The 25,086-nt window shown below is 37.9% G+C and overlaps 1 protein-coding gene across 3 annotated transcripts in view; it reads left to right on the forward strand.

Annotated features, from left to right (window-relative positions):
* Positions 1-25,086, forward strand: part of LHFPL2 (LHFPL tetraspan subfamily member 2) — a 127,211-nt gene that overhangs the window by 63,862 nt on the left and 38,263 nt on the right. The window contains exon 2 of one of the 3 annotated variants that reach the window (XM_033009148.2): positions 801-853. The exons of 1 other annotated variant lie outside the window; for it this stretch is intronic. The gene's annotated coding sequence lies outside the window, so the exon portion shown is untranslated. Of the gene's footprint in view, positions 1-800; positions 854-2,710; positions 2,741-25,086 lie in introns of those variants that run through there. One more of the 3 variants, XM_033009152.2, reaches the window with a different exon arrangement.

Consider the following 25,086-nt stretch of genomic DNA (forward strand, 5'->3'; position numbering starts at 1 on the left):
TACCTTTATCATCTTACTTTATTACTTATTGGTACTGGGGATACAAAACAGAATTCCAGATGTGTATTCCTGGAGTGCTGGCTAAAGTTGAATAATCACTTATTACCAAGAGCCTAGCCTGTAGATATCCCCCAAAATATTCTTGGCCTTCCTTGCTGCCAGGGGTAACTGCTTGCTCATGTTTAGCCCACTGTCTGCCCAGACCTCCAGCTTCATTTCAGAGCTGTGCCCTGTTTAGTCAGTGCCCAGCCTATCCAAGGGATTAGCCCATCTCAGGTACACATCTTCATGTTTGCTGAATTCCATGAAATATGTGTGTGGGGTGATGGAAGGGGTTTGGAGATGCATTTCATAAGCTTGTGGAGTGAGCGTGCTACGTAGTTTAGATTTTTATTCTGGTGGTTTAGGAACTTCTGGAGTTCTTAAATCATACCTGATTTTAAAATGTTCTTAGGAATAGAACATAGAAATAATTTTAAATGTATTTTCAAATCTTGGCGTACTTTATTCGTAAAATAGAGGAAGAGAAAAAGATGCAATTTTTGCATGCTTAGTTGTTTGTGCTACTCCTTCACATATGCACATTTTTCTTAGCTCCTTAGTAGTTATGTAGAGTGATGTCTAGAATGTGGCATTTCTTGCAAAGCGGAAGTGTTCTGGTAGTTGAAATGTTAGTTGTGTACATACAATCTCTTACAAGCAGAATTGTACCATTCCAGTCACCAACACTAATCGTAAATATTGTTTTAATAGTTTTGGCTCTGTACCTTTCTTACATTTTATGTCAATTATTTCTCTAGGTATTGCCAGGCATCTTAAGTGGTTGACCAAGACCTAAGGACTTGGAACAGTGGTGAGCAAATGCAATTCAGATTATATTATCTGGTATTTTCACATGCTGACTCTAAAGTTTGACTGCTGTTTGTAGGATGGAAGATGTGCAGTAGGTTATGCCTTTTGAATATTTTCTTCTGAGCACCAAATTCCTGTTTACAACATTCATCTGATATTTTTAAGCAGAGATTTTAAGAAGCTGAGGAGGAGGTAGTCTCGGTGACTGCTTTTGATAAGTGAAGCCTCCTCCCTTCCACCCCCCCCCCGCTTTGGAAAATACTCAAAGTATTTCAATCAGAATAGTTAAAGCTATACTTATTGAAACAGTAATATACACTGTAACCCATTGTATTAAATGAATGATGTCTGAATCCAGACTTCTCAGAACCATGCCAGTGTATACATTAGGCAATTATAAAATCAGGTATCATTCTAGAATATATGGAAACCTAAGGTAAGTTAATAAATTACTGCAAGCTGAATTTTTTCTCTCTTTAAACCCCCAAGCTTATGTCTGTGATTCTTAACTCCCCCTCTGCAAACTGTGTTGTCCTTTGTAAAGGTAGATAATATTGTTGATCCCCTACACTCTGCTCATTACTGATTCCTTGCATCCTGTGTGCCAATTATGTATCTATTGCAACTAGAGAAGAACGCGGGAAGGATCTAAGGATGAACTTTAAAAGTTTCAGATACTTTTTAAAATTAGTTTTGTTTAGTAGTCCACTCAAATTATTTGCACTTCCCTGACTGTCGGTGTAGGCCGGTAAAGAGAGTCTAATGAATGCAGAGATAAACTCACCAACTGTTAATTGTACTTAGTAATAGCAGTAGTAGTAATAATAGCTATAATAATACTTTCAAAAAGCAGCTGTGTTTTCTTGCCAAGAGAGTTTTTTGGAATAATGTAATATTTCTATTTCTCTGGTTTCCATAGCAGAGCCAGTTTATGGGAAATATTTTGTATTTATGGGATCTTATTTGATTTCAGTGCTGTTGGCAGTAAATTTAAGTTTTTAGCACCCATGCATTTGGTTGCATGTACCGTTGACTTTTATGACCAAGAACCAAATGCAATACAATGAGAAAGTCTTGCCTTTTTTTTTTTTTTTTTACTTTTTAACCTCTGAAAATTATGTTTATGTAGTTCTTAAATTATAGAAATACCATTTTATTAAAACTTTGAAGGAATTTATCACTTTAGAATATTTACCTTCATGTAGTTGTATATTTACTGTCTCCTTTCTATTGTATTTTACCAAGAAAAGCAAATCAGTGAATTTTAAGTGAATCTGTCAGTTAATTTTGGATAGTTTCTTTTTGCCTACTTTTTATCTACCCCTGTGCTCCCATCCTCCACCCCCTGACAATTCTCAATACTAAACTGCTGTATTCATGGTGTCATGAGTACACAAGTGGAATGAATTGGTAGTTCTTCTGCGCCTTCCGTCTGCCTTATTCCTCCTCCTTGGTAAGAATTAAACTTTTTCTTTCCTACTTCAGTAACAGTTTGCCAAGGCATTCAAAAGTAATAAAAAATAAGTGGTATGTTTTCTGGTGTTTATGTTAGTTCATTTAGTACTCTAGAATAAATGTTACAGGTCCTTGCCGACTTTGAATGGGTTAGTTATCTAGGATGTTTTTGGTCATGGTTGATACCGGAAAGACCCAAACAATGTTCAAGTTCCCATAGAAAAATACATGTTTTGCCCTTGCACTTAAGTGTAGTTTTAACAGAAGCCACATTAAATTTCAGGATTCTGAAGAACTCTAAAAGAAGGAATCCAAACTACATTAAAACTCATCAACCAGTCTTGTCCTTGCTGAGGTACCTACATTTATATGGATTTATGCAGATGGATTCATTCACCTGTGTTCCAGTGTGACATATTTATTCATTCTCTGTGTAAGTTAAGTGCTCCACAGCTCACAAGTGTGCCACTATGTTGAAACAGATGTGTTAACCCAGCAGGTACCACTCCACTGCATGTATTATGTGATCTCAGAAAAAGCTGAAACTGTTGTAAAGTTTCTTTACAAGTGTACAATGGACAACACTGGCCTGTTGTTCTTCACATGTAGGCTCTAATAATACCATATGCCTGGTGTTTTGAAGTCTCTTGTCCCAAACACGCTAAAATTAAAAACTATCCTTCTGTCAAGCTAAACATACCTATCGCCTAAGGGAAATTTAAGGAAAATACACTCAGTGTTTTAAAAAGTAACTCTAAAACTTGCTTATGACTGCTTCTTGTTGGTGACTCAAGTGTGTTTAAAAGTAGTCTTATAAACAACTTAATAATTCATGTGAAGCAACTTCTGTATTTTTACTGACATTTAATTGCATGACTTCAAACTGAAATAATTTCCTTCTTTATAGAGTGCTGATACTTGTTAGGTGGCTGTTCTGGTGGGATGCTCTGAACGAAGGCCCTGATTCACCAGAGAATCAGAAGATACTCTTAAGGGCTATTGAAATACAGTTAACATGCTATTTGTTTAGAAACTAAGAAGGTGTTTAAGAGTTTTTTTGAACAGGGAAAAAGCTGAAATACCAGCTTTTACTCTACTGGAGCCTTGCTCATCTTACAGATTATAGCAAAATACTATACCAAACTTTCACAGCATTTGCTAGGGCTGACAACTGAACTGTGTACTGTGTGGTACTCTGCCTGGCATTGGTTCATTGTAGACAGTTTATATATCTTTATCTGACAATGAATATACCTATTAATTCTTTCAGGTTTGCTCTTTAAGAAGCTTCTAGTTAATGATTAAAGAGACTTTTTGTTAATTTAAAATTGCTTCTTCGATGGTGTTACAGATAATATGGCCTATTTTATAGTAATGTGCCTTGGACCATTTAAGAGGGGAGCCCTATAATGCTTAGCAACATAACAAACAGTAGTGCGTACATGAAGAACGTGAAGCTAACTTAACAACTTGAGCAACTGTCAGCAGCAGTAGGTAGGAAGCCAGTGTAGAAGGTTAAGCATAGTGGTGATGGTAAAATTGCACAGTTAATAAGATTAGCTCTGTGCAGATCTTATATGTTGAAAGAAAATTGAAATTATAACTTTCCTTTCATAATGAAATATGTAAATAGTAAGTTTCTTTCCAGATGTGCTAATGAACACAGCAAAGGCCTAGTTGTCTGAGTTTTCTTCATAGGCATTGCGTAAGTTGTCTTGAGGAAACATTCCAAAATAGGTAAGCACTTAATTCCGAAAAAATCTTCACTTCCATTGCAATAAAATAATTAATAAAATTTAACTGGAAGCAAAAAATAAACAATTGAGATAAAAAAGGGGAAAATTGCTTTCTGATAAGCTCTTAATTATTTTTTTTTAAAATTTTGTTTACTTTTTCCTCTTCTTTTTCTCCCCAAGGTTTCAATTTAATTAAAGGAGCATTCACATACTCGCTAACTTGTATATATACTCCTTTTGTTGCAATATGAGTAGGATACAGGCTTATAACGCCTTTTCTAAGAAACATGAAAGAAAGACTCCAAAATTGTAGCAGAGCACCAGTTATTATATGTAAAATGAAAAGAATATTCATCAAGAATTGACTGCTTAGTGTGGCAGTGCTAAGCTGTTTCCAGGACCCAGCCATCACAGCTGATGGTGATCCACACCCCAGTGAGATGCCTCAACCAAGCTCAGATACTGTGCTGGATATCAGTGTTGGACACCTCTGGAAGGCAGCAGGTGTTAATGTGGTTGGGGAATGTTAGTGTAGGTACTCTGATGGTTGACAGTGATACTAGTCCCTGAAGAGTTGGAGGTTTGATCCCTTCTTTTAACAGCTGATGTGACACCAGCCACTTGGCAGTATTTTTTTGCCACAGGTTGGTAGACAGGTGCAGTTCTTGGGCTATGGATTTTTGGCATCCCAGCTACTCTGGAACGTGCTGGCTGATGTGACAAATATTATTCTATGTTACATGAAAATAAACGTTTTGACCAGCCAGGCCGGTTCCTCTTCACATAGTAATACTCACTTAGTTTTTCCGCATAGGGTCCCAGCTGGCACTGGAGGATGATGCTTCTGGGCTTTTGAAGGAAAGCAAAGTGAGTGTCTTTCTGAAGGTCCTTCCTCATGTTGTGATAAGCCACAGAGAGAGGAAGCCATGGTTTGCTCAAGGTGTTCTAGCGGTCATCTTATCTATGTGCTGCACTTTGCCTCATGACGGTGCTTTGTGACCTCAGGAATTATGTTCTAAGTTTCTGATGAAGCCCTGCCATATCTTAAACCTGAAATAGAAAACTTGGTAATAATTTTGAGGTGACTAAAAGGTTCCTGTGTGTTAAACACACATAGATCACAGCAGAATACAGATAGGGACAGGGAGTTGATTTTTGTGTTTTACTGTTTGGTTTGGGATATATGGTTTTATTTATATCAGTACAGTTTTGTACTATGTACATAATAGCACAAAGACAGTGTGGTGTTGTTTTTTTTTTACTTCTGGAAGCCAAAAAAATAGAGCTGTAGCCAGTGTTGCTGGTTTTACTTGGTTTTGTTAACTGGAGTAAATAGGAAGTTATATATTTGTACTGCTTTTCCTTTATGAGCAATCTCTTTTCTGTGTCTGTGCTTTTTTTTTTTTTTTTTTTTTTAGTTTTCTATATAATTTATCTTTGTTTACTCTTTCTCTGGAGAACTTTACAGTGGTTTTAAAGCTCTAATCCAAAATTGCACCCCACTTCCATTTAATAGAAACAAAAATAGCAGTGGACATTTGTTCACTTCATTTCCTTTTGTCTATCATCAGAGGGGAGAGAGGATGAGTTACCAAGTCAGGAGAATATTAAAGTTTGGAGTTCTTTCCTTGGGAAGGCACTGGGAACTTTCAGATGTTATAAACCACACTGAACTGATAATTTTCTTATGGAGCAATAAATACAATGGCTAATTTTGTTATTTCTGGAACCTAGTGCAGTTCTTGACATGGAGATGCTATGCTGCGAGCAGTGTGTAAACAGCAATTGCAGCCACAGGAAGGAGTGTGGCATAGCAGATAAAGTTGCCTGGTCTGACACTTGCATTTGATTTCCGCCTGTGCTATTAACCTGATAAGTGATAATAAGAAAGTTAATTAATTTCATACTCTTTTTGTCTGTTTAGATTGCAAGGTGCTTTGTCTAGGTAGTGCACCTCAGTTCATCTCACTGTGCCTGTGGAGTCCTTCAGTTCCTGTAGCGTTACTATATTTACATGCAGAGTTTCTCTCATGCTCTGACAGTAACTCTCAGGGCCTCACTGTGTGATGTGGAACCCTGAAGACACTTGAATGATCAGTCTGCCAGAAGGCAGCTAGTAATACTATTCCGAGCATGGTTTAATGTTGCGTCTGGTCTTGTGCAACTGCAGGCACAATGCCAAAAGGGGCAGTACTGCTTCAGCCTGTTCTTCCCCTCTCTTCCACCAGCCCCAAGGTGAGTTCAAGGTAAGCAGCTGATTCCATTAAAAGAGCTAACTGCCTGGAAAGGAAAACTACATCAGATAACTATGCTGGCCTGGCTTGTCCTGTGGCTGAGAAATTACTAGATGTAACACAAGGGACAAAGAGGGGAATAAGCATCTGGAAGTAGGTGGGGAGAGTAGTGCTGTTTCTTTCAGCAACAGGTAATAAATACACCAGATCAGACATAGCATGAAAACGTAGGCTTATTAAGAGCTGCATTTTACAACCAGATTTTGAGCACAGACGAGGAATGGCTTGCAATGGATGCGACAGCCCAACTTCAGTTCTGCTGATGTGAGTTGCTGCTGTTGCATATTCTTCACTGCAAGTATTTTTTTCTAATACAGCTTTATAATTTGTTTTTCTGAAGTAGCAATCATATTTGTGATCCATACTACAATTTCAAGGCATATTTCTGATGCCTAAATATAACTTTGATTTGATTTAATTTAAATTGAAGTCCACTTAATCTTGCAAATTGAGTTGACAGAAGTTGTTCTTGATGCGATATATTCTGCAGACCTTGTATTCATAATTTCCCCTTTGACTCTGTCAGGAAACTTAATTCTTCTTTGAAAATTACTTCTGTAATTGGAGTTGACTCTTTGAAGGGCTTTTTTCACCCACTGCCCTTTCCCTTAAAAATGTGTACACCAGATTAGATTGGTTTCTTTGATCTTACTTTCTTTCTGAGCCTCATGTGGTAAGATCTTTTGTTGAAGGACCTGTCTTTTTTTCCCCAGTCTCCCTAAGTGTCCATGAAATAAAGAGGGGTGCATGGGATGGAGGAAGAGAGAAATGAAATGTTAAAATGATTTTAGAAAATGTAGTGACTAACTTTAATGAAGGAGCTTTTACACACAGCCCACACATGCGCATGAGGATGTGAATATTTGCTGTCAGTCGCATTCATGGGTGAGGTTACTGAGTAAATTCAGCTAAGCAACAGGAACGGTTCAGCAGCTCAAAAAGCAAGTGTGCCTCTGAGAACACTGCAGCCCAGTGGGGACCCCAGCTCTAAAGCCGTTTGTACAACTGACCTAGCCAGTGATGTTGCTGAAATTTCACATCTGTTGTTTCTTACTGCCCACTTTTCTGGCAACAGCCAATCATTTTTTCCATTATAGGCAGCTGCTGGAACTAAACAGAGCTTGAGCTCATTTTCAGATGTGCTAAATAGACGATGTTTTACCTTTCTTTTTCCCCCTTTCTTTCTACCACATAGTACAGTACACTGACTTATTTCAAAAGTGCAAGATCTGTGAGTTGTGAGCGCTAGATGTGTCTGAAGATAAGCAGATGTGTTAAGATGTGCATGCAGATAATTTCTTAGAAACGGGGCCATCATAAAGTCCAGGAAAAGAGATATTCTTAAAAAGAAGCTGTCAGTGAAAGAAGATTGAGAAGGACTATATAGATTGAGAAGGACTGGTTATCAGGAGTCAACAATATTATCCTTGAAACCTGCTTTACACTCTAGCTGTGATTAGGGTTACACCTGATGCAGAAAATAGAGCAGTGCACAGAGCTCAGTGGTGCAGCCAAGTACTTTATGTCCAAGTAGAACTGAACTGCTTGAAAGAAATAGTTCCTTTTTCATTTCTTAATGCTGACTTACCCTTTTTCTCTATGTCCCACAGAGGAATTCTTCTCTTATATCGTGGCCCTCTCTATCTTAAGCTATTGGAGCTGTTAGATTACTTTCCAAAGCTATTTAAAGGGAGGAGGTATTAGGGCCTCTAAGCAAGCTTGCAAGTAACCTGTTGATGGCTGTTCCAACCCGTGTATCTAAATACATTGTGGAATTGAAGCATAAGAAAAACAATATGGTTTGTTTTTTTTTTTTTTTTTCCCAGTGATTTATGCAGGCAGACTGTGGAAAAAGCATTCAGTGAGAGTTATAAACTGAGAACTGGGCTGCCTGGTGAGCAAATGTTGCTAGCTGAACTTTTTATAAATACCACCGAAATCCCTACTTCACTGATTTTTAAAACAGCATGACATCAACAGAGACTTGACTTATTCAAGGACATCTATTGATACATCTCGTCAGGAAACCCTGACGCCTGAGTCCTGTGGTCTGATCATGCAGCTGCAGTTTTGCAGAGGGGCAGTGCTTCCCCAGTCTGGCAATTGCAGCTCCCCGCGAGGTAATGCGGAAGTACTTAGGACAAAGAGTAAACAACAGTGAGAGAATATGATTGACTTCCAGTGCAATAGAATAAATGGGAGGAGGTGGGGTAACATATCTGACCCAGAGTGAATGTCTTCTTGTGCCATACATACCCCTAAAATGCTTCAAGATGCCCATGAAAAATGTTTTTTAAATTAGTATCTTATTGTTCTGAAATATTGCAATGGTATTCTGGTGAAATATAGTTAATATTCTTGATAAAATTGGATAATGCTGTAATTGAAAAAAAAAAATAGTTATACCAAATGTAGGCTGATGATTTTCTTTCATTTTGCACTTTTTATATCACTGTTTATTTTTTTCTGTAAAGCAAAATAGTTTTGCGTAGTTGGTAGAAGGTTGCAATTGTCCTTTACTGGATCATTTTTAAATCCACCTTGTAGATATATAACATAGGAAGATAAATATTTTCATAAAGATTCTTTTGGGAGGTAAAATTTAATGCAGTAGAAAATGAAAAAGTTTATAGTCTCTGAAGATTTGTACATTTTATTAACTGAGGAAAAAGTCCTTCCCTGCAGATAATCATTTCTTTTGTGTATTGGAACTGTTGAGGCTGAGAAGAACAAAAATAAATTCTATTCTAGAGAGGTTGAAAACATCCCTTGAAATCCAACTAGTTTTCCAGATTACATTAAGCATATTTCTCTCTGGAAATTGGATATGATTCATATCCCTTTCTGAAACTGTCCAGTTTGTTAGGAGTATGGTAATAAACTACTCTCGTACACAAATGTCAAGACAACACTATATTTAATGCCATTAAATCACTTTCTAGGTCTGCCTCCCTGGCATTCTCTCAAGTCCATCCTCTGATGGCTAGTTATCAAGCTGGTTTTCTTTGTTACTGAATTTTTTTTGGTGTTTGCCTGGCAGCTGGGAGGGCTCCACCTCATAGGTGCTGTTAGCATACTAATGCTTGTGAAATATAGAGGGGATGCTGCTTAGTCTCACACATGCAGTGTTGAAGTGAATGCCACGTCAAGTGAGTGGGACATGACAGTGAATCAAAAGAGAATTGACTAAATTGACTCTCACTTGAGAAGTTTTATCCCGTTTATTTCTACTTCTTTTAATCACCAGTCTGTGTGTACAGCTCCTTCTTACTAAAGGAAATTGGTGAACAGTAATAGCACACTTTAATTTGTGCTACATCTCAGCAAATTATTTCAAAAATTCATCGCTTCTGTTTTACAGTGGTACTCAACTAACAACAGTGAGATGGGAATTAGGATTAGCAGTGCAAAATCATAATTTTTAACATGTTTTGTGACATTCTGAAGGATTGCTATCTTGTTTTAGGTCAGAATGAATGTAACTTGACTGCATTCATGTCTGTCCTATATTCTGACACTGTCGCAGTGGTCTGTGTTCACTTCTGTGCCTGTAGCAGCTCACCGGTCACTCCTATTGGTGAACCACTGCAGACATATGTACTGTGTCAGTGGGGAAGAAGGTGTTCATGGTGAATCAAGACATTTCTCTGTTCCATCTTGGCTCCATTATGGAAGAATTCACTCTAGGCTGAGTAGAAAAGTGAGGTAAATAGGTAAATAAAAGCTCTGAGGAAATAGTAACTTCTTATAGCATTGAAGATACTAGAACTGATCAGCCATATTAACCTAAAATGATGTGAAAAGACATTTTCATAAGATCATGGTTTAGCAAGGCTGTAACTTGAAAGCTGTTTCTGAGCCCAGAGATGTGAATAGACCCCTAATGCTGTTTTCAAATGTGCTGGGAGGCACAGCTCAGAATTTTTTACCTACTGAAAGCCTGTTGGGAGTCTTGGGTGTTTCCAGGTAGGTGTTTGAGTAACCTTAAAAGAAACCTGGTTACATTGGCACACTTTTGATAATTTACCTATTGGAGCATCAAATATCTCTGCATACCATGAGCAACCTTCTAATGCTGACTGAGTTTGATTCAGAATAGCTATAAAGTATAATGAAGATGTTTGAACTGTTTTGCAGTCTTCAGAGACAATTAATTATTTAACTGATGAATTCTTGGATGATGTTATGGAATGTAGTAATAGGTGTCTGTAATTGTGATCGTCTAAAGAAACACCCAGAAAGGAGGGAAAAAAAAAAATAGGGATTTTTGGATACATAGGCCTTTTTCAATGATACTCTGGAAAACGGAAAAGTTTCTGTGTTCGCTTATGAGTACCAAAGACTCAATTTACTGTCAAAAACATTTCTGTTTTAGAAGTTGACTTTGTGGAATTTCACAAAGGTTTGTAAAAATTAGAGGAGCAGATTAAGAAAGGGATGAATAGCAAACAAAGCCAGTTGCTAGAGTTCATAAAGAAACAAAGCTTGAAAGCTGTTAAATCCCTGGCTCCCATAATGTAACTAACACTTACTGTTTCTCCCACACCCTAAGATGGGAGCTAATAAACTCTCAGGTGTCCTGAGTATGAGGCATGTAGTCTGTTAGAACATTGCAAGAGCCTCTGAGGAACTTTCAGGGGTCATGATGGTGTCACTTCAGTACAGCATCGTGCCCAGCTGCTTAGGTAGCATAATACTGGGGTAGAAAACATAGAAGAGAGCACAGAGCAAAAATACTTTGAAAAGTGTTTCATTAAATAATTTTTAAACTACACTGTAGAAAGGGTGAGAAATTAGTTGTATGAGACATTAATCTGGCTCACTGGAAGATGACTGCAGGGCTCGCTTGCTTTCTCAGCCTATGAGATGTTCGGGCTTATAGATCTAAATAATCTATGTTGAAGTATTAGTTCCACTCCTTATGCTGGATGCTGATGATACAGAAATGTACTAAAGCTCTTGCTCTACAAAACCTTATGCATATTGCTTAGAAGTATGAGAATTCTTTACAAAGGTGAGAATCTCCTGTGGCTACACAGAGAGAAACATCTTTAAGTGTCTGTGGAAATGGGACTGGGACCAATACTGATCTGGGTATCACTTCGTTACATTTTCACTTTTTCTTTTAGAAAAAAAGAATGGTACTTCTAATTTAAATCCATGGGAGTATTTTGCATAAGTAAAGAGCTGAGTTTGCTCAGCTGGTGCAATACATCCCTTTTTGTAAAAATATTTTGAATCTAAACAGGAACTTTGTTTCCATTTTTTTTTTTTCCTTCTTAGTACAGGCCAACTAAAAATTGCCAACGCTGTAATGTATCATACAAAAATTCTATTCTCATTTTAAATGAGTGATTCACTCCATATTTGCCATGACTATAGCCGTACCTTCCTCCAGGATTGTTAAATTTACTGACTAGAGAAATTCTGAGGCCTTTGCCCCCTCCTTATGATCACTGTCGTGACAGAGCAGCTGATAAGCACTTTGAGCTCAGCCCAGTCACTGAGGCCATCAGCTTCATTTAGGGCTTGTTCTCACAGCTTAATAAATAGATTTTGGTGAGAGCCATTGAGTCAGATGCAGTCCATTTGTTCTGCTAACAGCCTAGCTGTGGATATATAAAATCCTCTTTCCCTGTTGCTCCTTGTAACAACATGTTTACTTGTTACAGGTCATAGGAACCAATTAGATTAACAGATGTTAAAAGGAGCCAGTTTCAGGTCTTGGTGGGAAGCAGTAATTTGAGAAAACTTGTGTAAGGGCTTGCTGACACCTAGGTGATGAGTGTCTGGCTTTGAGGATATGGGTTCCATGAAAGTTGCACCATTTTTCTCCCCTGTTTACTGAGATCAGATCGGGATGTTTGTAAGAATAGCAGCCAGTGCATAATCTTACTTATTTTAGCATACCCCAGAAGCTCATCCTCGGTTTTGTCTTCCCCTGATTTTATTCAGCTGTGTGGAACCCTTAAATTCATACTTGCTTGAATCTGTCTCGTGGAGAGAGTTTGCTTTGCGGTCTTTTACGTTTTCTTTATTAAATGACAAGTAAGTTAAAATGTGAAGCATCATCAAAATTTCATGTGACAGAGATCTGTTAGATCATCTACTTAATCCATTGCTGAAGCAGAATTTCTTCCTACTGGGTGCAACCTGAGAGAAAGTTGTAATACTTTCAGTATTGGAAATGAGGACACATGAAGCTTTTTTTTCTTTTTGTGTTCCTCTGCTAACTTAAACTGTTATGATCATTGCTGGAATAGTGGTATACGCTCAGACTCTGATTAGGATTTACAGAGGTTTATGTGAACATTGAAAGGCAATCTGTTTGTGGCAGTTGCTTTTCAAAAACCTAGTAACAGTTTTGGGGATATTCAGAAGAGCTGAATTGTAAAATGTGTAAGTATGTTTGTATTGCAATCACTTATATACTGTCCCTCTCCCCATCTGATTTAGATAATGTTGATTTTTATATGACCACTTGCATCTTGAATAACATTTGAATGGTCTTGAAAACATAAAACAGAGTAACAGTTCTTAACAAGAGGCCCAACCAATGTTGCTTTCTTACTGATAGTACTCATTAAGCTTACTTGGTCGATAAAGGAGAAAAAACAAAACAAAACAAAACAAAACCTCCACAAAACCACAAACCAAAAGGCAGAAAATTTAGCTACATCTCTGTTCTTGCAGTTTTTTGACTTGTTCCAGCTTATTTGTGGGTGTAATGTCATACCCTTGCTATCGTAAGCTGTCCAATAAATAAATACTTGTTTTTCTCTGAAAGTAAAAAAGGAAGTTCTCTCATCAGTGAAAGCACACAACAAAGAAGACATGTTGTAATTCATGTACGTGGATCTTAGTGCACTGTCACTAAGAAATTATTATTAACAGATGAAAAGCACTTTTGTAACTTTCTCATGCTTTTTGTGCAACAAAATCTGATACCCAGTGGTCTGGCATGTGACCAGGGGTGTCACCTGCATGCTTTGGGTCTGGATGCATATATGTAAAAAGGCAGATTCCTTTCCCCCTCACCACAGTAACAGAATTGTAAAGTGTAATTACGGGCACCACTGCTGAGGTTCCTAAGTGTGAGTCAAGGAAAACACCAGATATGACTCATGATAAAATCATAAGAGCTGGAAATCATCTGAGCTCCCTTAGTTTCGATTGGTATTGTCTGTAGTTGCACATTTCTTTATGGGATCATGCTTATAGATTCACTTAGCAGCATATTTTTGTGGTGTTATCCATGCTAATAAAAAGGAAATTAATATCTCTGGAAACTGTACAGTGGTATTTTGACAATGGAACTTTTTCTGTGCCAGGTGATGACATAAGTATTGATCTAAGTAATTACACTCATCTTTCACTAAGGCACAATATATGTTTGACTTCATATTGGTTATACATAACACATTAAATAGTATGACAGATCTGTACAATTTGATTCATTTGAAGCTAGTGTATTGTATTTAAAATATCATGTATTTAATAAAAGGATCACTTTCCAAAATAGATCCGTATAACTGGGCTTTTGATATTCATATTATTATTTCCGTTCTTGTCCATGAGAAATGAGTCAGAATAGTGGACTCTTAAATGAAGAGCAAATGAGTCCATTTTCCACTTGAATTTAATCTATAGATCAGTTCCATATTCTTAGCTGTTTGTGTGTGTGCGTTAGGTCCTGTTTTTTAACTGGCAAAGGGTGCAATTATGTAGTGTCTATTGTAAGGGTCCAGCAATTTGCAGCATGCTTAAATCAATGAGAATTATATGAAATTATGTCTTCTGTCAGATTTTCCAAACAGGGTGGCCTAATCCACCCAGGTTTTTAAGGCATTTTTTAAATGTCGGCTGTGTTCAAACTTGGAATAATCAACACAACTCTAAGAGTTGTTACATGACCCACCTGGATTTAATGCTTGAAGTGAGAAACAGCTGTGGCTTTTTCAAGAGCTATTCTTATGATGTTTCTGTGCCTGCAGTTAAGTTTGAATGAAGGAAGAGTGCCTCTGTATCTGCAGTAACACTGATACATCTCTGTCCAGAGTCCACTGAAGGTAGGTGAAAAACTCTGGTTGGCTTCAGTGAGCAGTGACTACACCCATAACAATGGAGTATACGTTGAAACACACTTCATCCTAAAAGGCTTCTCTAGAACTTCACAGAATTTGGCGCACTATTTGAAAAAGCCTGCAAAAAGCTTGTTACTATAACACCATTAAGTAGTTTTATTTCTTTCACTTCATTATATTTGAGGCATTTTTTTCACCTCTAGAGTCTACAAATCACAGGGTTAAAAGAAGTCCAGAGAGAAATATAACAAATATTAGCTTCACATGATTTAGAAGTCTTGGAGAAGAAGAGCTCAGAGATAGAAGACAGTAGATAAAACATTGGACCTTTTATCATTGCCCTAATTATTTTTGGAACAAAAGCTGTGTTCTTCTCTGGGACGTAAGTGTATTTAGATGAAAAAATCTGTTGAATTGTGAGCTGTTCCAATTCTCCTGCTTTTTAATTTCTAAATAGTCTTGGCCAGCTTACAGTTTACAATGTCATTTGTTGAAATTCTGTGATTTGAGGAACAGGAGAAAGAGCTAGTCAGACTCAAATCTATATCTAAAAGTCTGATGTTTCTATGGCATAGTCTAGAACAAAGTCCGAGTAAAATGTTTATCATTAGATTAAAATTTATGGTAACAGCCAATGGAAAAGTTATTTAAACATTGATGGAATGGAGTTGGTTTGATGCTTGCTGGAGTGTGATGAAGTACATACTGTAGTAAAGAACATATTACTTTCATTAAGTGGATGCACAAGCCTTCGTGATCTTATTATTCTGGTCATCTTTTGATAAAGGTCTAGACTGAGTTTTCTAGTTGCTAAAGCATTGTGCTGACTTGCACATGATGGCTTACAGTTGCACAATAAGGGTTGATGTCAGCTATGCTGATTAACATACTGCCTTTATAATGATAACAAATTAAGAGGCATTGTCCCAGATCATTAGCATCATCTTTAATAATATTAGTGTTATCTAGGACTACTGTTAGGTATAGCTGGACAGCATTGCCTGCTTGCTCCTTTTGAAAGGTAAATGGAATTGTGCCCCTTTGTTCCAAGGAGATGCTCAGCTTTTGGTAAAGAGCAATTCTCAATAGGTGACTTTTCCTTTCTATAGTACAAAATGCTAAGGGGAACTGTGTTTTTTCAGAAAGAAAAAAGAAAAACTTGGGACTCTAAATCACACAGACGTTTTGGGAGTTGTGTGCAGCATATTGAATACTACTGAACCAAGAGCAGATTCCAGCCTTTTCTTTGCTGAGTGGAAAGCCTTCCTGCAGTGGTATTCAGAGAAGAGCATTCAGTGTTGCTTAACTTCTACTTCTTTTCAGCTGTAGTAGGGGTACCCTTTGGAATTTGCATAATTGTAGAAACTATAAATTATGTAGCTTCTGTGAGTGCAGTATTCTAGCACAGTATTTTGTTTACCCATTGCTGCCACCTTTGAAATGCAGAGTTGCTTCATGCAGTTGTTTTTCTGTTATAACCTGACATTTGCATGTTACAAAAAATAATTAGTAACTCAAACATTGATTTTGGGTCTGAGGGACAATATGTAATTATTCTTTAAAAAGAGGTTACTATTTTGACTTTCATGAGAGCAACAACTTTTATTCTGTGGTGGTGTATTACTGGAGAGGGGACAATGAAGCTCGATTTCTAAGTTGAAAGAGGTTCTTCTTGAAAGTGAGTGATGGGTTTGTTGTTTTTTCTCATCCCAGAATTAATAAGAAAACAGCAGTTCTTGGCAGAGTCTGTTGTCTCAGGTTTTAAGTCTTACAGCTGTCGCCCTCACATTTTAAAGATGACGTTTACCTCAAAAAGGGAAGGAAAATAGAGAGGTGCTGAGCAGATGGAAGACTGATGGATAAGCTCCTATAGCAACGGTTTGAATGTTGGTCAATAGCACATACAAGATTCTTGTTTGGAAAAGGATATTGGGCCAAGACTGTTTTGAAATGTGTTTTTATCAAATCTCTTTCTAACTTGCCTGTAGTATTCTCCAGAATAGTTTGCAGTTGTTTCAACTTGCCATTTACCAGCTGATGCTGCCTGATAGCAAGCTGATGAAGAGTTTTCCATGAACATTCTTAAAACCGGAAACTTTATAAATTCAGTATTTTTCATAGGTGTGTACTAAAGACTTTGACAAGAATAGAATTTCTGGTGCAAACAAGTATCAGGTTTCTTTGCTCTGCAACAGCCAACAGGGAAGTAGCTGGTCCGCATTTCAGCCAAAAGCCCCAAGTTGTGCGTTGTTTACTGGTATTACGTCAAAATCTAGGAAGTCTTGTCTGTGTTTGAAGTGATTATTATTAACTCTTGTAATGCTGGCTCTTGGTGGAAAGTTAGAATGATTTCTTTTTCCCATATAGACTATGGCTTTTAGCTTTAGTGCATAGGGGGGTTTTTTGTTTTATCTTATATATTTTTAGGTTGGTTGGTTTGTTTGTTTTTACAAAGCTGAATTCAAAAATTTTTTTTCAGGAAGGGAGAATAGCTGTTTGACAGACAAAACTATATTGTATGCTAATGCTAAAAATCACCAGAAATACTTTCAAAAAAACCTGCCTGCTATGCTGGTTAGAAAACTGGGTCATCTGTGTGTTTCATTACAGTGGTTTGATTTATATTGCCTAATTGCAGCTAGATTTCCAGAGCTTTAGAAGTGTTCATTCCATTAGGAAAAGTAGTAGTTCTTTGTTTGAAGAAGAAAAATATCTAGTAGGAGGCAAGGAAGGCAGTAAATACTGCCTGCATGGGACCTGTTTTGTATGTGTACATCTTCATAAAATTGTCACTGAAAAATAAATGCCTGTATGCATACTCAGAGGCCATTATTGTGGGTTGCTGACTGGAAGCAGTTATTGTCCCTGAATGAAATACAGCAATCACTGAAGCTGAGTTCCTCAATAGTCTGTTTTGTTTGATATTTTTTTTTTTTTTTTAGTAAGAATAGGGTGACTGCATTCATTCTTCAACAGAAATGTGAAAATATTTGATGAATTCGATAAAGGGACTTAGCAGGGTTTCATTTTATAATAAAACATGATTTGAAAGTTTGGATGTGTGGATCATATATCTTAGTTCCTCTTTTGTGTTCAAAGGACTTCTCTGGAAAATAAAGTAGATGCCTTTGCTTGAGAGCAGCGTAGGAGAGGATGGCCTGAAAAACGCTGGTCAAGTCTATGTTGGAGTGAACTTTCATTAAATCGTAGTGTGATGAGATCTGTATCTCATTTTGTACTGTCAGACCTATGTTATGTCTCCTATGAGGTGATGGGCATTAATCTCAGACCAAGCCTTAGCTCCCCGTTCTGGCACACTGATAGCATATGAACAGAATGCTTGCTACTAGGAGGAGGCAGCATAACCCGGTGGCTTGACCACTGCTGGTGAGCATCAAGGGCTGTCTCTGGAATGTGAAGGTGATTTATGATATTGGGTCTTCTGCAACACTTTTATTGGGTAGTCTGTTGTTGTGCGTGTTTGTGTTAGGGCAGCAAATCCATGGTGTTGTGTACAGTTCCTCTGTGGATATCAGAGGTTACAGGGAAAAAAATGTGAGGAAAGAGAAAATCTTAGATTGTGTCACTTCTGTAAACTTCCCAGTTGTTTGTATTAATTTTGGAGGGGACATCTGGAAACCCTAGCTCCAAGAATGTTAAAACTCAGCAGGCAGCTATTAGTAAATGTACCGAGGGGAACATCTGCAGCAACCACGGGATGGCTTTCTGTGCCACTCCTCAAGACCTAGCTTCTATGACAACTTCACTTACAAGCTATCTGTTAAGACTTTGATGTAGAATAGAAGAGAAGCAGATGTAAGATATGATCCTTCTGAGTTATTAATGGGTATTACAAAGCAACAGAGATACAAGTGGCTTAGCAGCTGTTTCCAGTTAGCCATAACTTCTTGTGTAAGTTGGTGGTGGTGCTTTAATCCAGGGAGGGAAGAGGATAGGTTACTCTTTCACTAATACAATGTAAATATTTGCACAGAGGAAAAACAATTATGCAGAGCATTATTCTGTGAAATTGTAGTTCCCATACATAGAGTCACAATGATTATCTTTTTAGAAAAAAAAAAATGAAAATGTGTTTTTGTAAGGTTAGATGGTTTCATCTTACATTTGTATGAACTATCTGCATGATCTTTTCCAGGCCACTACTATCCTTATATTTCATTATTTCATCTACTTGCATGCTTTCTGTTTTTACCATGCTTTCTCCCATCTTCAAATAAAGTGTGGCACATTTTCTCAATTTGTCTTGTTTTCCTCATCAGTTTGTCATAATTTTCCTTTATTCTTCCAATGCCAGCCAAACTGGAAACATTTGCTTCTTTTATCGATAGCTAAATGTTACAGATCCTAACAATGACGGGAATGAACAACCAACAGGACTGGCAGGGTGAGTGGCAGCATAAGCTTCTGCAGTTCCTTCAGCCAGAGACCACTCATGTCATGAGTTTTGCAAAAGATCCAGTCAGCCAGCAGCAGCAGAGCTTTTGTTTGGAGGAAAAGGTACATGATTACAAAGAATTAACAGTTTGCTTAAAGATTGAAAAAGTTTATCACTGTTTTTCTAAAAGTTAATGCAGGATCTTTTTGATAGGGGATCTTGCAATGGAAGTTTATTTCTTCCTAAGGATATGTTGTAGAGATGTGTTGATAGGACGATAGTTTGCGTATCTGTGAAACAAAGTGTTAAGAGCATCCACTGGCAAAACATTAACACTTGTCTTGCTACGTTGTGGTTCAGTGGTCCATATTATGATTATACTGGTAGACCAAGGTCAAATACACCCTTACAGAAGTGTGTGATGACTTGTATCATCTCTTTTTCTGAGCACCTGTGAACTGGATCTGCATTATTCTGCCTTACTCATCTGTTAAAATGTTCTCATACTAGCTATTGAAGGAGGCACTTTAAAGTTTTGATAAACATGTCAAAGTTCTTCCTGTTCTCAGAACTCAGTTCTTAGCTTTAAATGCAATTTTCAACAACTCGCAAAACAGCATAAGGAAAATATAAATTAAATTAACCTTGCATCATTCATACTTAAAAGACAAACCTGACTTCAGGCATCAGTGTTTTGTGTAAGGAATTATCTTTGACTTGCCAAAAAATAGTCCTAAAAGATAGAGTTTTCCCTCAGTCTTAGGATAATACCAACAACATTCATAAATGAAGAGTCTGTGGATTGCACTTTGTGGAGGAGAGGTAAGTGACAGGGGAGGGAGAGGTAAATAGAAGTATCCCTCTTTTTCCTCTTTCCCAACTATTATAACTCTGTAGAAAGAAGCTATTTAGACAGAAATTGAAAACTATAGATCAAAATGTCACTGAAACAAAGCAGGAAAATCAATTCCACCCACACCTAAGGAGCTCAATTTTTTTCTTTTTTTTTCAATAAGGACAGCTGTCAACAAAGAAGTGAGTTAACGTTGAGCTATGAAGGCCATTAAAATATTATTTTCACTTCATAATGTGTTTAATAGCTGAATACAACTTACTACACTAGAGAAGAAATTGTATTCAAACTACTGTACATATTTTTCATGTCACTTTATTTTAACTCTGTGGGATTGGGAAGGATATATTCTCTGTATGTTCTAATGAAAGTGTGCAAGCGGTGCAGTAAGTCTTGACTGATTTGTGTATATTTTGAATATTCTTTTCAAATTTGTTTCAGACATTTGCCAGCAGTAGCTGATGGCTGCAGTTGAAGAATAATGGGTTGTTTTCAGCTTTGTGAATGGTGTTTTTCAGAATGTGGATGTTGGAAACACTGAAATTCAACTTGAAAGGACTCTTCATAGCAAGAAGAGTTCTCTCAAAAGGTTTTTTTGTGGTTTGTTTTTTTTTTTTTATTTAAGTAGCCCGCTATAATCCTGCAAAACAGAGATTCATTGCTATATCCAGAGAACCTTGGCACATTTGTATGCTTATTATGTAAGTATAGAGAATTAAAAAAGAAGCATATTCTTATAGGTGAATGATGTTGGCATTACAAAAAAGAAAGCAAGGAAAGCTGTTGTATTTTGCCTTTTACTGCCAGAGGCCTCTGCTAAGGAGAATGAGGTGAATGGCTGAGAAAATATCACAAATACACTGTGTAAAGCTTCACTTTCACATAGGATCTTACTCTCTTTGGGCATGCTAACCTATTAACCTGGGACTTTTGGCATCAAATGACAGCGTAAGTCACCCCAGAGCACTTCCTGTGTTGTCATATACTATGCGCAAAGATCACTTCTTGCCAATTAGCTCTACCCTACACAAGCCCCTTTACTGCTTTCAAGGTTTTTTTTGTAAATTTGATTCTTCAGCCTGTATCACATTGTGAAAGGTCCTGAAGGGCTGACTTCTGTTTTTTGCCTGGGTGACTGAAACAGGATTAGTTTTAGAGGACTTCTTAACATGTGGCTTAAGTAAGAGAATATTCCATCAATAATTGTGGATTTTTCCATTTCAGCATTCTTTTTTCAATCTCCATAGCTAAGTCGGTGCTAAAAGCTTTTACAAAAATCTGCCTGGCAGTGTAATTTATGATTAGACCTGAGGGGTGAAGGCTAACTTAGCAGTGTAGGTCACATAAACAAGCGCTTAGAGTTCTGAGTTGAAAAAGCAACTTCTCTGGCACAGAGGCAATTTACAACTTTTTAAAAGCCTAGAGAAACTGAGACAATACAAAAAAATATCAAAGGCTGAAATATTTCATGCTCTGACTTGTAATTTTAATAGTTTTGGGGCTTTTGTTGTTCTCACATGCCAAGTTAGCAGAAAAAGCTGAAGCCTTTCTTTTAGCTACATTTTGAGTTAATTTGACGGTCTTTTGTAATGCCTCTCTAAATCCAACTTCCTGAAAAGAAATGCTTGCTTTGGGACTGTCTGAACTCTTCTAGGAACAGAAACAACTTTTTCATCTCAGCGTCATGGTGCAATGAGGGGGTGAAATCCAACTCTGCCTCTGATTTTTCTCTTACAGCTTTGAAATCTAAAATATGGCTGAATGTGCTCCTATAAAGTATGTATGTACATTCAGCTGCCCCATGAACAATAGGAATACACCTGATTATTTGATGGTCCTGGTCAGTCTTGGGGCAAAAATGGACTGTAAGGAATGTTCTGCTGTATTTCCATGTCCTTCCCTCTCTGACTTCCAATTTCGTTGTTGAAGTACATTGTTGGGGGGTTGATTTCTTAGGATCTCAATTTTTAAATCAACCTTCTGGGTGTATGGCTTTCAAATATGGTAGGGTTTCCAAACTGTCCAGGCAATATTTTCAGGTTAGCAAGACCCTGTCATGACAAAACGTGTGTGCTAATGAGATGGCAGGCAGTTGAGTTGAATATGTCATTACATGAATTAGAACCATGTGACAAACACATCTGAACCATGTATTTTGGCCAAATAGGCAATGAAATCTCTACCTGAGACTTTTCAGTTGAAATAATTTTGCTTCTCCTCTTACTTCCCCATCTAACACTTTCACTAGACTTCATTTGTTTCTCAGCTGACATTAAAACAATGAGGTTTTAGGTTAAAAATAATTGGGAAACTGACTCCAGATGTTTTACCAACAGATTAATGGATAATAGCTTTGTTTCAAATAGATTTTTATTCTCAGTTTCACAGCTGAGCCCCTAAATAAACTTGCACAATCTGCAATTTAATGAAGCTTAATCTTGCCCCCAGCAAGCGCAGGAACTGCCAGTGATGCAAACATTTGGGAATTCTAATTGTATATACAGTGTTACCTAAATCCTTTCATCTCTCTTGGAGAAATTCTTTCCTGTCTGTTATCTGAAAACCAAATTACTTAAGTTAGTATAAGCTTTTCCTGAAGGGAAAAAGGAAGAGGTGATATATTGTTTTAAAAAAGCAACTTTACAAATGCTTTTATTATTTACTGGAAGCTGAGTCTTGCTGCTTTCTTTAATGTGTGCACTTACAAACACATAGATGTACTTGGTTTTCTATATGATACAGACTTGCAACATTTATTAAATTTTAAAATTATATATTTACTGCAGTTGGAACTTTCCAATGTAGGCATTCACATTGATTCTTTAAAACTCGGAGAGGACACATTTTGCATTTAAGTTTAGTATACCTAACTCACATGACTTGAGAGTAAAGGTATTTTCAATTATGTATGTAATAATAAAAGCACTCAGCACTTGACAGTCTAGAAAGAGATGGAACTTCTCAACAAGTATATTTTACCTTCCAGGAGCCCAGAGAGGTCTCCAACAGAGACCTCCTCTCATTAATCCCATGTCAGGATTTAGTGTCTGATGTTCTGATTTCAAAAGTGCTCTGCTCCTGGAAAGCATCCTGCAATAAAATTAATGTTTTGAAGATAAGAACGACAGGCTGAAACAAAGTAGATTGCTTTGACTGGATAACTAAACCAACTGGCAGCTCATTCTTTGAGAGCTTGCTTGGACACTCTGTGCATTTTTATTTTTTTTTAATGTGCACGTGTAGCTGTAACATCTAACTGTTGAGCTCCCTTGAGGAAATGAGCTTTGAGATGGGACTTGGAAGGATAGATGTGGTAGATGAGGTCAGGAAGAGAGTTAGGGCCAAAAAGGCCCTGAATGCAGCATAAGAATGTGATGCAAGAATCTTTCATTCTTGCTGCAGACTGCTCAGTGTGCAGTGGGGTTTTTGTTGCTTTTCCTTTTTCCTGCAGCGCACAAGTCTAATCTGTCAACTGGTGTGATGAATAGTTCTAATCTGTAGCTGGAGAGTGTGACAATCCCTTCCCCGCTCCAGAATGCTTCATGGTGCAGATCTGTGATGCAGACCTAGCTCTGTCTGGGAGGATCATGGAGGCAGGAGAGGCCACAGCCAGAACTGTATGTCTGTGAAATAAGGACTGAACCGCAGGGAACCATCTGGGGAGCTAAGCTGTGCATGTCTTTCTGCATGCTCCGTCATGGTCAGTAGGTTCATGTTTACAAGTAGCATCCGTGCACCAAGCCCATGGCGTGGGGGAATCTGCCCTCCCCATGTTTCTCTGAAACTTTGAGGGGGTTTTGCCCAGCACCAGGGTTCTCTGGCAGGTGTCGTGGGACTGGTGAGACCATGAAGCTTCTGGTGTGACAGCACCAGGGTCACTGGCTCTGGTCACAGCAGCCCTCCCCCTCAGTGTTGGAGCCAAATGAAGGCAGGGCTGTTTTGTTCAAAGCCAGAGGCACTGCTTCTTTGACCACCTCACTGCTGTTGTTTTCAAATGCAAGTATTACAATTGGGAGCTGGATCACTGACCCCTTTTCTGAGATGGGTTTAACTGTATATTTTCCAGTTGTCAGCATTTGGAGTTGTGGGATTGGCAGGCTGTTGTTTAGGACAAAATTGGTAGAAAGAAAACTTAAAACTTTGTTTGGAGTGTAGTGTCTGAATATGAGTTCAGTTGTAATGTGGGTAAAGGAGGAAGAACTTTTTAATGAAAACAGAAGGATTATATTTCTAGTTCTAATCTTGAAGTGGGTGGGGTCCCCACTGGGTACAATTGGACCAGTGTAACTGAACTGCAGAAAAAGAAGAGAGACTAAATAAAACTATATTCTTTTTAAACCGCATAGATGTGAGATAAACAATAAACTGAGTTCTGTATGGGGAATATACTGCACACCAGCTCCTGAGTCATTGAGACATTCCTGAAATGAAATAACTTCAGTGCATGACTTCAGAGTTGTGATTGTGAATGAAGAAATATCAATAGTTTAGTCATGTTTTCTAGAAGAAGCTTCTGCTTATGGGGCCCTATCAGTGGGGAAGTTTAAAGCAATTGTTGTGAAACATTGCTGGTCTATAAAGAGAGATGGCTAATATCTTAGCTTTGGATAAGCCAAAAGCATTCTTGCTTCTAAAGCTTTGATGTGTCATGCTGTAATTTTTGTAATAAATATCCTTCAAATTGTGATGCTGAAGGCCATTATCTGAAAAGAAGGAGGAGGTCTTGCTCTCTTCCCCACCCACCCCCTGTTGTGTGGTTCTGCCCCCTTCTACTGCCAGGTGGGATGCTTTTCATCTTCGCTGGGAGCCAGATCAGCTTGCTCACTGAGAAGATGTCTGTGTGGTTGCTTCCTGGATTTTCTTTCTTCCCCTTCTCTTCTGGGTTAGCTTTTTGCTGTGTTGGTGGATTCAGTCACCCCATGGAGACATCCAGTGGCCACCAGAATGGTCAAGGGAAGTGGAAGGAAAATGTATCTGGGAATGGGAAGAAAAAAGGTCAGGTTTAGTCTCCAAGTCGTCTGTGCTAGGCTGGCTCAGGTATAGCATCCAAGTTCACTCTTCACAATTGTGCTTGTGGACATTTTAAAGTAGCATTTCAGATATAGAATGAAGGAGCTTTAAGAATGCTGTCACGCAGAGTTTTAAAAGGTAAGGAAATACTGGATTTGAGGTTGCTTGTGCAAAATAAATTCCATATACTTCTAGGTGCTTTTCACCTCTTATCATTAACAGCCAGTTGCTGTCCCTGAGTAAGCTGTTTGGGGTGCCCCCTGGACAGACCCTATCTGTTTATTTATCAGTGGGTCCTGATCCAAACCCTCCATCATCTTCCAGCTCATTTAATTCCTTCAGCCCACCCAGTCTCCAGTCATGGTTGTTGTTATTGTTTGTGTTCGTTTGGATGGTGGGTTGTTTT

The sequence above is a fragment of the Tyto alba genome, unplaced genomic scaffold (genome assembly GCF_018691265.1).
Source record: "Tyto alba isolate M040663 unplaced genomic scaffold, T.alba_DEE_v4.0 Super-Scaffold_42, whole genome shotgun sequence".
Taxonomy (NCBI): domain Eukaryota; kingdom Metazoa; phylum Chordata; class Aves; order Strigiformes; family Tytonidae; genus Tyto; species Tyto alba.